The following is a 16186-nucleotide window of genomic DNA, read 5'->3' as shown; positions in this document are numbered from 1 at the left end:
GACTTTTGGAAAAAGCCACTACTTTAGCGGGAAAAGCTAAAAATAGCTACATTTCGTTAGTTTGTAAGTTCTACACTACTAAAGGTACAGACATGTGCTATACCTCGTTTAAAGGTATTTTGAAATACTTCAACGCCTTTTAAACTGAATTCGTTAAAATACAATAATTTAAAAATTATGATTTATGACCAATTTAAATTTAAATGTTTATATTAGCACCTATGAGAGCAAAAGTAAACAAACAAAAACTTCTGATATCAAATAAAAACACTGCTAAACGAGGTAAAAAACTAGTGACGATCGCACCTTCAACGTACAAAAGTTCTGATATCAACTTTTGTGACGAAAAATGATTTTAGATGGGACTAAATAAGTACGCTACCTAAAATTTATTCATTAGGCACGCTACAACAGAAAACTTTCGTGTGGACATTAAATATTTGCTAAAGCGGGCCGAACGAGTAAATTTTAGGTAGCGTACTTACTTAGTCGCATCTAAAATCATTTTTCGTCACAAAAATTGATAGCAGAACTTTTGTACGTTGAAGGTGCGATTGTCACTAGTTTTTTACCTCGTTAAGAGGTGTTTTTATTTGATATTATATAGCTACCATAGGGAAGGATAGAAAAATTAATGTCAGAACCATACGAAATTTAACATTTTTGCTATTTGTAAGTTAATGGGAATGATCTGCAAGGGTATATAAGCTTCGGCTGGCCGAAGCTAGCTTCCTTTCTTGTTATACCCTTGCAGAGGGTATTATGATTTCAGTCAGAAGTTTGCAACGCAGTGAAGGAGACGTTTCCGACCCCATAAAGTATATATCAAGAATCAGCATCACAAGACGAGTCGATCTAGCCATGTGCGTCTGTCCGTCTGTCCTTCTGTCCGTCTGTCCGTCTGTCTGTTTCTACGCAAACTAGTCTCTCAGTTTTTGAGCTATCGGGATGAAACTTTCCCAAAAGTCTTCTTTCTATTGCAGGTAGTATATATGTCGGAACCGACCGGATCGGACAACTATATCTTATAGCTCCCATAGGAACGATCGGAAAAAAAAACATTAAAAAATTCTAGCTTCGGTGTTTTTTCAAGTATTACCTTCTACTCTTGGGAATATTATTTTTTATATATTTCTGAATTTCGAATTAAATATTTTAAAAATCAGATCACTATATCATATAGCTGCCATAGGAACGGTCGAAAAATTAAAAGGAAATTAATAGGAAAACAAATTATATCTTTGTTGATTTTTATTACATTCTCTTCTACTCTGGGATATGACTATTTTTAAATATTTCCGAATTTCGATTTTAATTTTAAAAAGATCGAACTACTATATCATATAGCTGCCATAGAAACGATCGAAAAATTAATGTAACATAATAGGAAATTTAACATTTTTGCGATTTGTAAATTAATAGGAAAAACCTGCAAGGGTATATAAGCTTCGGCTGGTTGAAGGTAGCTTCCTTTCTTGTTTTTAAATTGTGTTAAAGACGAGGCACCCACTGTTTTCACCCAAAAGAGTTGGAGCTTGTTTTTTAATTTTCATTATTTCCGGAAATATTTAACTCCAGCTGTTGATCCCCAGCCGACATTGGGGCACTTCTTTTTTTGTTTACCTATACAAAAAAAAATGGATAGGAATCGTAGGTCAATTTGACCTTTTTTAAAATCCTTCTTAACTTGATATGGGGCCAGGTAAATGTGATATGGTCGAAAATATAAAAACGATTCTGCGAAAATTTTCCTTATTCCTGACCAAAACTTATACTAGTGCGAGCGAGAAAACATGCTTGAAGTATGTCAGTTCGAATTTCGAATACGTCTTTCTCGCTTCCACTCATGCCATTTTGCTCGCCATATTGATTCCTGCGCTCTTTTTCGAAGTTAGAGAATCTCCGAGAGAGAGAATTCGGCAAAATGATATTATTGAATGTAAATTTTATGAATATTTCAGGTAGAATGGATATGAGCATGAATTACCTGAAAATTACCTGGACTTATCCATTTTACGGCGACGTGCTTTTTTTTGTGTGTACCGATCCTGCCAGCGGATCCGTTTTTCGCTTAAAGCATTTTGGTCGTAGCCTTTCATAGGTATTTGTGTGGGTTAGATCTGTTCGAAATAAACGGTAAAAAAGAGTAAGAGTTTATCTTCCGTTCGCTTAGCTAACCAAAACTATATAAATAGGTCACCAGAACGGTGGAGTTAAGATAAGGGAATAAGGTGAGGTTAGGGGTTAAGTTGTCATTAAGAAGGTATTAGATAGATTAGGGTAAAAGTATTGTAAGGGAAGGGTGAAGGTGAAAAAGGTAAGGTTAGTTTGGACTTTACTGAGGATAAGGTCAAGGTGACAAACAAGTTTTACTAAGAAAAAGTGAAGTTAAAGTAAGTAAGTTAAAGTAAGTACAGTAAGAAAAATTTTTTTTTCAGATGAGACTAAAGTTAGGGATGCATGTCATAACGCCCGGTGTCATAACGCCCTCGGGCGTTACATGCGCCTACATGGTAGAAAAACAACGTCCCGGGGCCTATTAATGCAAATAGTACATTTTAGCACATCAGCCATTTGGCTGAACTGCAAAGTATTTTCCACATCTTCATCTTCTGAATCAGAGCCGGAACATAACTCCTGAAATGTTTAACTGACTAAAATATGAAAAAGCATGATAGGTATCATAACAAACGGTACTCTCTTCTTGGTAATCTCATTGAATCGAATGCGCTTTACAACAAAAAGTAATTCTCTTATCGGTATTCTCATTAACTCAAATTGCGGGCGTTATGACACTTTTAAAAGTGTCATAACGCCCGAGGGCACTATGACATTTTTTGAAAAGGCGTTATGACACTCGTAAAAGTGTCATAAGGCGTACGGGCCCCGGTCTTCTGCGCGAGAGTCCAATAGGGTAGCCTCTGATCTACGGATCGACTTAAGATCCCTGCGGCAAAACCAAAGGCTGATTCTACACACAAAAAAATCTGCTTGGTAAAATTGACCAACAAAGATAGTTTTGTGTTTTGGGTTTGTGTCTTTGCTAATGGTGTGTAACTTGTTGTTGTGAAATGACTATTTACTTAGTAGAATTGACAATTTTGCTGGTTGGGGCCTGTTTGACAATTATTACAGTTGATTTTACCATTTTTTTTTTTGTGTGTAGGGTCACATGCGAATTCTTTTTGTAGAATAGTTCACTATTACCTTAAAGGTAGGAAAATAGTCCACGTTTCTATTGATTTTATATATTGAAACTTTTTCATCACTAGCTTTAAGCTAAGTTTAAAAAAATGTTTATATATTAAACTTAAAACACGAATAATTTTTTCATTAATATTAAGAACCATTATTTGTTTTAAATTGTGAGTAAAAGTCGATTTCAACCTATACCTAAAATTTAGGTCTCTTATAGGCCACCCTGTAAAAATCTTTGTAGCTTTACCTAAAAAGTAGGAACATAGTCCACATTCTAATATTTTCCGGTAACTCATTACCTAAATCTGAAATTTAAGTCTATTTAAATTTTTTAGGTCATACGTTACCTAAAAATTAGTCCCACATTTCTCTGGGTGCATGCAAGTCACGCTCGACACTCGTATATCGCCTCAAATGATTCTTGTGACATTTATTACCGCTCCATATTTCAAAATACACGCTGTCGGATTGGGAGACGCAGTTGCAGCCCGTGTCTGAGATTGGCGGCGAAGCCGATTGGATTTGGGATCGTACTAACCGTACTATCAGTGTGGGACCGATCGCAAGATTCCAGCAGCGCGACCGCTGCGCTCCGCTGGCAATCTCACAAACAGTCAGTAGGGGTCGGATCCAGAGAGTTAGGAGGACAGGGGCGCCTTGTCATGTTATATACAATTCATTTCGCCGTAATGTTTTATTTTGTTTCATTCTGGTGACTTTTAGCGCTGTTGCTCGGCATTATCAATCACATCGAACCTGCGACTCACCCTACTCAATTCTCCCCCATTCGTCGTTGATTTATACTGCAGATGTCAATTATGACATCCCCCAGTCGAATTGTGGCAGCGGGGAATAGAGCAGGCGAACTCATGCCATATGTACCGTTAACTGAATCTAGTGGGTGAAACGCGTCGCAGGGCAAATTTAAACTAAAACAAGAGAGAACGCTATTGTCGGGTGCCCTGACTATCAGTTACTCAGCTAAAGAAAGTGCGAGAGAGAAATCTTGAAAGGGGAGTTTGTGGGCGTTAGAGGGGGCGTGGCGCTCTGCTGAAATAAACTTGCGCTGCGTAGAAGATTATCACTATGGACGGCAGTCCATGTAGTGACGAGGCGCACCAGGAGAGTGTGCAAAGGCGACTACTCGTCATTAAATACACTTTCTTAAATTTTCCTCTTCGGCACGCTGCAAAAAAAAATGCGTGTGAAGGGTGAAAAAGAAAAAGGCTGGAATAGTTTGCTAGGAGGGCCAAATGAGAAAATTTTAGAAAGTGTATTTAATGACGAGTATAATAACACAGTGCAACATGAAAAATGTAACCGCAATTCTGATTTCATGGGCGGAAAGAACTCATCGAAATAAGCTAAAACCCATTTGGGTTTCTCTGGCTTAGCTCGCGTTTACCTTTTATAGCGAGTTAAAGTTTTACATACAAAATTTATTTGTAACGGCCATATCTTGTGAACCGATTAAAATTTCACTATCAAGTCTTCAGTGATTATGTAGCTATGAACCCAAGGAACTAAATTGACAAATGACTCTTGCGCACTTAGCACCTAGTGCACCTAGCGCGTTAAAAAACAAATTTGCCTAATTTTTCGATTTTTAACGCGCTAGGTGTACGTCTTCGCAAGAGTCATTTGTCAATTTAGTTCCTTGGCTTCATAGCTACATAATCACTGAGGACTTGATAGTAAAATTTTAATCGGTTCACAAGATATGGCCGTTACAAATAAATTTTGTATGTAAAACTTTAACTCGCTATAATAGGTAAACGCGAGCTAAGCCAGAGAAACCCAAATGGGTTTTAGCTTATTTCGATGAGTTCTTTCCGCCAATGAAATCAGAATTGCGGTTACATTTTATAACCCTAAAAATGTTGATATCAAAACTTTTGTATGTTGAAGGTGCGATCGTCACTAGTTTCTTACCTCGTTAAGAGGTGTTTTTATTTGATACATACACACAAAAAAATTTGCTTGGTAAAATTGACCAACAAAGATAGTTACGTAACTATTAAAATAGTTACGTGTATTTTGTTTTTGCTTTGGGTTTGCGTCTTTGCTAATTGTGTGTATTTTGTTGTTGTGAAATGACAATTTACTTAGTAGAATTGACAATTTTGCTGGTTGGGGCCTGTTTGACAATTATTACAGTTGATTTTACCAAGTTTTTTTTTTGTGTGTATATACTTTAACGGGTATAAAAATGAACGCACATCAGCGCATCCAATGATAAAAGCCCGTGTTTTTTGTCAATTTAAAGCGCGAAGAATGTTGTACCAATAGCCCAAGAAAAAGATATCATTTTGAATACAAGGGGGCATGCATGTGTACAAACCGTATTTTAATTATTTTAGACGCCCATCTGTTTATTGCCTGGTAACGAAACATTTTAGGTAAATACGCTAAGCAGCTTTCTGTTTTCACTGTCGTTTTTCACTAGACTTTTTAGCTTTGTAAGTAGCTTCCGTTTTAAAAAGGAATTACATTTGATATATTATTTAAAAGTTTTTAACATTTACCTATACAATTATAATTTCGTTAAATGCGACCAATTAAATTTTTTCTCGAAAAAATTGAATATAACATTAGAGAAATAATGTAAGAATTTATCAAACTTTTGTTGCCGACTCAAAGTCAAGAAATGCCAAACGTATTTCAGTTTTGTACGGGGTTTTGGTACATTTCGATCTCTGGACAGACCGACAGTGCAGATTTTGCGAATTGGTGTTATTCCGTTTGTTCATGTCCAATCGATTTCCTAGTTGTACCCGTTACTCGTAGAGTATAAGGTTATCACTATGGACGGCAGTCCATGTAGTGACGAAGGGCACCAGGAGAGTGTGCGAAGGCTCCACTGTGGAGCCACTGTATACACGAAGAAATGAAAATCTACTGTGATGGTCCGATCATAATGAATGATACACCTATCGAAAGGTATTGCGAAAACTAACAGGATTGCATACCAAGACTCTAAGAAAATCAATTGGCTTGGGAGAGAGAGCGGTGAAAGTGAAAAAGTGAATATTTCGAAATTTGGAGCTGTTGGGGCCGGTGGGGATAAATGCCCCCTCTCAATGTTTTAGTTGTATTCCTTTTGAAAATACCCGTCGAATGAGGGGTCATTTGTCAAAATCCGACGCTCCGTTCAAAAGTTATAGCCAAAATAAGATTTTCTTCGTCTTCCCAAAATGCAAATTTAATTCTGTTTGTCAGTTTGTCCAAAACATGTTTTCCAAGTTTTGAAAATTTGATATGACGTTCATCACATCGATATAAAAAACTTTTGTTCTACCACTTTTGGAAAAACCCGCTAGTTTAGCAGGAAAACAGCTATAAGTAGCTAAAATTCGGAAAGCCGTAACTTCTATACTACTAAAGCTACAGACTTGTGCTGCATTGAAAGGTATTTTTAAATGCTATAAACGCCATTTATATGCAATTTGTGTAAATGTAATAGTTAAAAAAATATGAACAAAAGACCATTTTTTAAAACTTTTTTTTTAGCTTTTTTTTATTTTTTTCAAAAACGGCTCTAACGATTTTCTTTTAAACTTTAAACTGTATAGCCCTTGAGATTCCTTAAATTTTGGTATGTAACACATTACTGTAAAAAGTCACGTTTAAAAGTTATTTTTATACGAAAATAGACACTTTTGCAAGCTCGAACTACTAACGCTCCCTGAGTATTGAATTTTGTGTGAGGGTATCCGAACTGTATTTTAGGGTCATGGAATCAGTAAATTAGCACTTAAGCGTTTCATATAGGAATCTTTTGTTCTACGACTTTTGAAAAAAGTCGCTACTTTAGCGGGAAAAAGCTAAAAATAGCTACATTTCGTTAGTTTGTAAGTTCTACACTACTAAAGGTACAGACATGTGCTATACCTCGTTTAAAAGGTATTTTGAAATACTTCAACGCCTTTTTAACTGAATTCGTTAAAATACAATAGTTTAAAAACTATGATTTATGCCCAATTTAAATTTAAATGTTTATATTAGCACCTATGAGAGCAAAAGTAAACAAACAAAAACTTCTGATATCAAATAAAAACACCTCTTAACGAGGTAAAAATCTAGTGACGATCGCACCTTCAACATACAAAAGTTCTGATATCAACATTTGTGACGAAAAATTATTACACTTGTCATTAAATAGACTTTCTAATATTTTCTCATTCGGCACTGCATTCGCTGCAATAGAAAATGCCTGTGAAGGGAAAAAGGCTGAAATAGTTTGCTAGGGCGGTCCGAATGAGAAAATATTAGAAAGTTTATTTAATTCACTAAATTCACAGATTATACAAAAAAGTTTTAAGTCAATCGGACAAAAACTTTAGAAGCTATGCTAAAAGAAGAGAGAACGCTATAGTCGGGTGCCCCGACTATCAGATACCCGTTACTCAGCTTAAGAGAGTGCGAAGGAGTTAGAGATAAAAACTTTGATCCGCCGTAACTTTTTAACGAATGGTCTGATTTAAAAAATTTCTTCTACATTTCGATAGGTATTGATAAACACAATAAAACTGCATTTTTACTTTTCCGAAATATTGAAATTTTTAAAATCGTGTATAAGCGATTGTGGGCGTTAGAGGGGGCGTGGCACCATACTTTATAGGGTCGGAAATGCTTCCTTCAAGCTATTACATACTTTTGCACGAATACAATATACCCTCTTACTCTACGAGTAACGGGTATAATTACCCTAGCCTCTAAGACCTTACGTACCTAAGTGCATCTTTAAGTGCGTTTTTCTCGAAACCACGTTTTGAAAGTCCGTGGTAGCCGGCATTTCTAAACGGGTCAACCAATTGTTTTCAAATTTGTCGCATATTTTTTTGATGCATAAAAAAAACCCGCCCCCTGGGAAGCGCTTTATTTTATTTTTTAACTTTAAGTATTTTTTTAACCCAAAGTCAAATTTTTTAGGTAAAAAACGCATTTTTGGCTTTGGAAAGGCCAAAAAAATTCTTAAAATAAATAAAAAATCGCGTTTCCCAGGGGGCGGGTTTTTTCTTTTCTTAAGCAAAATGTAAACGCAGAATGGAAATCCGATAATTTTTGGAGGAGATGCAGTGGTTACCGTAAAACGCCTTTTTTTAATAGTGTTCCAGCAATCGCATTGCCACCGATATATTAGCCGATAGTATCGGCTATAAAAATTATATATAAATGACACTTTATAATATACAATTGGTATAATTTAAATCCATCCAACCAATTTTTATACCCTTGCAGAGGGTATTATGATTTCAGTCAGAAGTTTGCAACGCAGTGAAGGAGACGTTTCCGACCCCATAAAGTATATATATTCTTGATCAGCATCACAAGACGAGTCGATCTAGCCATGTCCGTCTGTCCGTCTGTCCGTCTGTCCGTCTGTCCGTCTGTCCGTCTGTCCGTCTGTCCGTCCGTCTGTCCGTCTGTCCGTCTGTCTGTTTCTACGCAAACTAGTCTCTCAGTTTTTGAGCTATCGGAATGAAACTTTCCCAAAAGTCTTCTTTCTATTGCAGGTAGTATATATGTCGGAGCCGACCGGATCGGACAACTATATCTTATAGCTCCCATAAGAACAATCGGAAAAAAAAACTTTAAAAAATTCTAGCTTCGGTGTTTTTTGAAATATTACCTTCTACTTTTGGGGATGTTATTTTTTAAATATATCTGAATTTCGAATTAATTATTTAAAAAATCGGACTACTATATCATATAGCTGCCATAGGAACGATCGGAAAATTAATGGAAAAGTAATAGGAAATAAATTCTAGCTTCTTTGGTTTTTATTGTATTATCTTCTACTCTAGGATATGACTCTTTTTAAATATTTTCGAATTTCAATTTTAATTTGATCAAAATCGGACGACTATATCATATAGCTGCCATAGGAACGATCGGAAAATTAATGAGAAATATTAGAAAATTGGAATGATCTGCAAGGGTATATAAGCTTCGGCTGGCCGAAGCTAGCTTCCTTTCTTGTTATAGAAAAAATCGCGAAGTTAATTGATTTTTTGATGCCAAAGACCCTACCATAGTGCTCTCTCGATCGGTATCCACTTTAAAACAAACAAAGTTATAATGTTTTTATAGCCGTATTCTAAAGATCAGGAGGATTTTTTCTCTGAGTGAATGTGTGAGCATCTGCATATTCTGTATCCCAATGTCAGTAAGGCCAGTTGCTCTTATGGATGTATGTCCACTGCTCGACTCTGGGTGTGACATAAAAGTCGAGGCAGCAAGTGCTTATCTATCGCGCTGATGTTGTGTTGATGGCACAGCGGATAAGACGGCTGAACCAGCATCAGATTGGAGCTAGGAGGATTTTATAGCAGCAACACACTTTATTGTTTCGGTACAGAGGCACTGTCACAATTTTTAATTCATGTAGCCCTTAAAGAAATGGAGTAGAGTAGATCTGCTGCTGACTGCATGTGCTTCACTATCAGAGAGCAATGCCAAAGTGTCGATGAAATGTCTTAATCAGCGTTGGGGACGACCTCTGTCTATGCCTCGTAAAACACTCTACCAATTTAATAAGGTTTGACTACGGTGACCAGAAAAGTAGGTAAGTATAAAAAAAGGTTGGCATAGAATGTTTACAGTTATAAAAATCAGCGAAGCGCGACCATTTAATTGTGGTTAGTAAGAGAAGGAGACTCGAGCAACGAATTTATGGCCCCTCGGAAATCGTTGGTTATGCAATAAAATAATTTTTTCTACCTCACAATGAAGAGAGGGGAAAACCATTAAATAAATGGAGTATAAGAGCCTTACAACGCCGCCACTAAAGACTCTGCGTGATGAAATTGGAAACCGACAAAAACCAGAGACTGATTTTAAGAAGAAGGGTACACCAATTCAGTTTCACGTTGGGTTTTTATGTTCTAGTCACCGCCCTCCAGTGCTCAAAACGGTAGGCTCCAGCTTAAGCATGAGACTAAAATACCATCAAAGAACTGAATATAAATTGGATTTAATGGCTCTAAGAAACATGCACCCAGCGCACACACTCTCACGCCTGACAAAAAACGCTGAGAGAAGCACCGTATATATATTTTATGGACACTCGCTGGCGGTATCGTGTAGCGCCGGCCTGCCATTACAGGTCACAAAAGACAGCCACAATAACCTAAACAAGTCGTCTTCGCGATTCTACGTTAAGTTAATGGTTGAGCTTAAAGTAGGTTTTTAACTGAAACAAGAAAGGAAGGAAGCTTCGGCCTACCTCATATATCGTCCAGCCTTATATACCCTCATTCCTTTTAAATTACAAAATTGTAAATTTCTTTTTATTGTGACCTTAATTTGTATATCTTTCTATGGCAGCTATATAATGTAGTTGTCCGATTATCTTTAAATTTAATTCAAAATTCTGAAATATTAAAAAAATTCATATCCCAGAGAAGAAGAGAATTTGAATAGAATTTATATTAATATCCATTTAATTTTCAAAAATTCGAAATTCAGAAATAGAAGTTAATATATTTAAAAAAAACCCAAAGCTATCGGCCCTGATCTAGTTTTCACTTCCGAAAGATTCACACGGATTCAAATTTCCCAGACCTGTTCCAAGACTCACTTCCGAAAGAACTGCACGAAATCGAATTTCCCTCTGTTGTTAACTTCCGAAAAATTCACACGGATAGCTTTATAAGTCAATAATATTATTATGCTATTCCTTGATGTTTTATGTTCCTAATTGCATCATCGGAATCGAAATTATTTGCATACATGACTTATTAATAATTATTTTGTGGTTGAACCTTAAAACCCGGTAAATTCTAGCCTTGACAATTAATGCGAATCCGCCGCCAATGTTCTAAATTCCGCTCGGATTTGGTAAAAATGGCCTAGAGTTGTCACGGTATGGATATAAGTAAGTATTTCGTTGGGACTTATTCTAAACATACCCGATAAGGTTCATGGTTCCTTTATAAGAAAGATAATTTATCCTAATTATCGAAATAAGTGTTTTGGCTCGGAATACCACATAACTCATGTGAAATTTAAACGGGGACATTTGATAGGGACTTTGTTTTTCGACTTTGGCATCTCTGTATGCTCTAGCAGTTTGCAACACTATGTTTCCCTTGCAAAACTGCAAAGGGACCAAAGAGAAATATTATAAAATGTCCCTAACAAATAAGGGAAATTTAGTACTGTTAACGGGAAATCCGATAATGTTAACAAATTCACTTCCGAGTGAAAACTGGAAAAGGCCGGTGAGTCAAAATCTGCCAAGTGGGCCACCCCTGTTCCGAAAGTCCGATTTTCATCGAACTTTTTTACTTTTCCGGTTCACAACGAAAATATAAGAACTTCATTTGAACGGTTTTGCGAAATTTTGAGTTTTACCGGAGTTATAGGGGTCAAAACATGGCATTTTTGACACTTTTTCGAAAAAGTTGCACTCAGTCATTAATTCATAACTTCGGAACGGTAAGAGATATCTTTATGATGTTTTCACTAATCGCTCAAGAATTATTATGGCTTTCCATAAAAAAATGTAAAAAAAAATTAAAATTTATTTTTCTTAAAAATAAATCAACATTTTTTTTTATTTTTTATTTTTTTCAGTGTTCTTCACCAGCTATAGAGTTTAAAACCATTTGAAAATAAAGTTTGATTCATTACAAAAAAGATCCAAAAAAAAAAAGAGTGGCCCGGACAAAGGTTTTTCGCAATATCGATTTGAAGAAGGGCGCACAGCGGTTTTCCATACAAAAACGGCTTGCTCGTGAAAATTGGCTGGTCAACACATGCCGTTGCGCGCGTAGCGTCAGCCGACTGCAGCTGTCAATGAGGCACTTCTTGTCGTTTTGTATGGGAATCCGCTGTGCGCCCTTCTTCAAATCGATATTGCGAAAAACCTTTGGCCGGGCCACTCTTTTTTTTTTTTTGATCTTTTTCGTAATGAATCAAACTTTATTTTCAAATGGTTTTAAACTCTATAGCTGGTGAAGAACACTGAAAAAAATAAAAACTAAAAAAAAATGTTGATTTATTTTTAAGAAAAAAAATTTTTGATTTTTTTTTACATTTTTTTATGGAAAGCCATAATAATTCTTGAGCGATTAGTGAAAACATCATAAAGATATCTCATACCGTTCCGAAGTTATGAATTAATGACTGAGTGCAACTTTTTCAAAAAAGTGTCAAAAATGCCATGTTTTGACCCCTATAACTCCGGTAAAACTCAAAATTTCGCAAAACCGTTCAAATGAAGTTCTTATATTTTCGTTGTGAACCGGAAAAGTAAAAAAGTTCGATGAAAATCGGACCTTCGGAACAGGGGTGGCCCACTTGGCAGATTTTGACTCCGGTATAAATTTGTTTACGATTTTTTCCAATCCTTCATTTGGGAGCTATAAGATATACAGGCCTGTTCCAGTTTTCACTCGGAAGTGAATTTGTTAACATTATCGGATTTCCCTTTAACAGAACTAAATTTCCCTTTCTTGCTAGGGACATTTTATAAAATTTCCCATTGGTCCCTGCGCAGTTTTGAAAGGCTCCCGACAGAATAGTATTAAAAATCAGTGTGGGAATCATAGTATTGCAAACTGCAAGAGCATACAGAGCTGCCAAAGTCGAAAAACAAAGTCCCTATCAAATGTCCCCGTTCAAATTTCACATGAAAAAATGTGGTATTCCGAGCCAAAACACTTATTTCGTTAATTAGGATAAATTATCTTTCTAATAAAAGAACCATTAACCTTATCGGATAAATTTAGAATAAGTCCCAAGGAAATTCTAACTTATATCCATACCGTGACAACTCTAGGCCATTTTTACCAAATCCGAGCGGAATTTAGAACAAGGGCGGCGGATTTGCATTAATTGTCATAGCTAGAATTTACCGGGTTTTAAGGTGCAACCACAAAATAATTATTAATAAGTCATATATGCAAATAATTTCGATTCCGATGATGCAATTAGGAACATAAAACATCAAGGAATAGCATAAAAATATAATTGACTTATAAAGCTAGTATATTTAAAGAATTAATTTTTATACTGCCGAATTTAAATCCGCCTGTCATATGCTTGGCGGAAAGTTTCCGTGTGAATTTTTCAGAAGTTAACAGAGTAACAACAGAGGGAAATTCGATTCCGTGCAGTTCTTTCGGAAGTGAGTCTTGGAACAGGTCTGGGAAATTCGAATCCGTGTGAAACTTTCGGAAGTGAAAACTAGAACAGGGCCGATAGTTGTCCGATCCGGCCGGTTCCGACTTATATAGTACCTGAAATAGAAAGAAGACTTTTGGAAAAGTTTCATCCATATAGCTCAAAAACTGAGAGCCTACCCAGCAGAAAACGGAATCAGTTTTGGATTAGTAAAACACTAGTTGGGACAGGAAGGTTAATTAGTTCAAGTTATGTCCATTTCCTTGTAACGAACTGATCCATTTTTCATAGGTTTGTCATCGGAAACAGCTAGTTCATTTGTAACTAGTTTTGCACTACTGACTGTTAACCAATTTACTGTTACAGCTGTTAAACTACGCCGAAAAAATATTTTCTCGAAAAAATATAAAAACTGGTCTGTCAACCATTAAATTTTTGGATTTCACTCGTGCTTGGTAGCCAATTGGAAAGCGCGGTCCCTTTAAGGAATTCTGATTTTTAATTTGTAATCAAATACGGCAAATGATAAATAAATGGAACTGAAACAAACTTACTTTTTTAAGGCAAGTTGAACTCTCTAGGACTTGAACAGGGAACTTTTGAATTAGTAGACCCACTAACTGATTGAGCTATACACGGATGACATTTTGTAATGCACTAACAAGGCTCATATATTTGAGTGTAAGAACTTAAAAAATTTTTCAAACTTCAAATATATCTCGAAAACGGATTTTAGGATCAACACAACTTAACACGTTTTTAAATGTGTACCAGGGGAATAAAGAAAATATTTTCTCAAATTTTTTGATGACTGAGAAGTATAAATTTTAAGTATTTTCAATGTCCTTTCGCGGTTTTAGAAGTCTTCTTCATCCTGTAAAATAAATTCAACTATCCAAGATTGTCCATCTCATAGCCAACTTAATTTACCCGTAGAAAATTTTTGATCTTTTTTTGTCATTTCCGAGATATCTAAATTTGTCCACTTTCAAAAGTCCCTTTAAATAAGGTGACTTACATTTTAGCCATAAAAATTAATTTGGTTTGTCATTAATTGTAGCCGACCATAAAACAAAGTAAAATTTTTAATTTTCCAGCTTTATGAGAGCAACAAAGCAAGCTGTGTAAAAATACTTACCGAGCTATGCGAGAAGCACACATATACTGTGTTTATACAATGCCGAATTCACGCTATCATTTCACGCTTTCGGCCGATTCGTGTCTGTATAAACGTCATTTTGCGAATTCGGCAACACACGAAAGTTGACTATAGGGGGATTCCCTAAACTGTTGAATTGCTGAATTTTTGAAAATTCAACAAAAAATTTCAGCAATTAAGGGAACGACCCAAAATGGTTGCTGTTGAATTTTTAAACAGCTGTTATTTGTTGAAAAGTTTCACGGAACTTAAAGCATGTAAAATTTGATTTATTTTGCTAGTTACTATCTAAAAGTGTTACCAAGGTAAAAAGAACCACAAATATGCTTTCTAAGTTGATTTTAAAATAAATAATGCGTACTGGTGATCCTAAAATGTTACAGAGTTGCCACGAATTTTAAAAAAAGGTGACAACTCTGGCTTTTCAGCAATTCAACAAAATTTTCATCAGCCCCGAAGCTGATGAATTGCTGAAATTTCTGAAAGTTGACTTTGTATGGAACAGCTGATTAACAGCTGACCAAAATTCAACAATTCAGCAATTCAACAGTTTAGGGAATCCCCCTTATGATTTCAGCCCAAAAGTGTGATAAGAAATCTGGTAACTCTGTAAAAAATGATCGACGTTGCTAGATCGCTAAAAATTGATGGCCTTTTATAGGCTATTTCTCTAATCAGTGGTATTAAAAATTAAATATTTTTACCGGTCCGGCATCCCTATCAGCTGAGAGTGAATAAAAGCATGAATTCTCGGCTGTCGTATAAACTGGGGCTATTTCTATATCGCACTTTCAAGAAATCGTGATTCCTATCGTAAAAACATAGTAATATATGCACAAAAGAGCTTTTGCCGAGTATTTACGACAAAAAGGGTCTCGATTGAACTCAGACCCAACCGAGCAAACCAAATCGCTCATCGGTTGAGCAAGGAGCAACCCAGGGGCAAACGAAATTTTAGTGACAGCTACGTATGTGTATGTGAGTGTTTTTTTTTTCTGAAAACAAGCACAAGTTAGACCTTTTTACGAGGTCTGCTTCTGAATTACAGATTGGAAAGCGCTTGAGATTCCTCAAATTTTGAGGTTTTGCGCATATCAAACCAAACAAGAGAGAACGCTATAATCGGGTTGGTGTCCCGACTATCTAATACCCGTCACTCAGCTAAAGGGAGTGCGAACGCTGTACTCGGGTTGGTGTCCCGACTTTCTAATAATCGTAACTCAGCTAAAGGGAGTGCGAGGGAGATAGATATATTCACAATTTTGATTGCGTATAACTTTTTAATGAATGGTCCGATTTTAAAAATGTCTTCCGCATTTCGATAGGTATAAATATACACAACAAAATAACATTTATACACACAAAAAACTACTTGGTAAAATCAACTGTAATAATTGTCAAACATGCCCCATCCAGCAAAATTGTCAATTCTACTAAGTAAATAGTTATTCAACAACAACAAAATACAAACAATTAGGAAAGACACAAACCCAAAGCAAAAACAAAATACACGTAACTATATTAATAGTTACGTAACTAACTTTGTTGGTCAATTTTACCAAGCAAATTTTTTTTGGGTTTACATCTCGGAAATCTTTAAAGATGTTAGTGGGCGGTTGTGGGCGTTAGAGGGGGCGTGGCGCTCGGTTGAAATAAACTTGCGCTGCGTAGGAGGCCCAAGAATATGTATGGAAAACC

The 16186-nt window shown here is 36.0% G+C and overlaps 2 protein-coding genes across 4 annotated transcripts in view; one reads left to right on the top strand and one right to left on the bottom strand.

Annotated features, from left to right (window-relative positions):
- The window catches only part of LOC108054391 (uncharacterized), a 132625-nt gene that overhangs the window by 87242 nt on the left and 29197 nt on the right, over positions 1-16186 (bottom strand). Inside the window, exon 5 of the transcript XR_011417745.1 lies at positions 1999-2120. The gene's annotated coding sequence lies outside the window, so the exon portion shown is untranslated. The remainder of the gene's footprint in view (positions 1-1998; positions 2121-16186) is intronic.
- The window catches only part of ap (apterous), a 61981-nt gene that overhangs the window by 31443 nt on the left and 14352 nt on the right, over positions 1-16186 (top strand). The window lies entirely within an intron of this gene.

This window comes from Drosophila takahashii, chromosome 2R, assembly GCF_030179915.1.
Source record: "Drosophila takahashii strain IR98-3 E-12201 chromosome 2R, DtakHiC1v2, whole genome shotgun sequence".
NCBI lineage: Eukaryota > Metazoa > Arthropoda > Insecta > Diptera > Drosophilidae > Drosophila > Drosophila takahashii.
The sequence above is the reverse complement of the archived record's forward strand: the minus strand, read 5'-3'. Positions and strand labels throughout refer to the sequence as shown.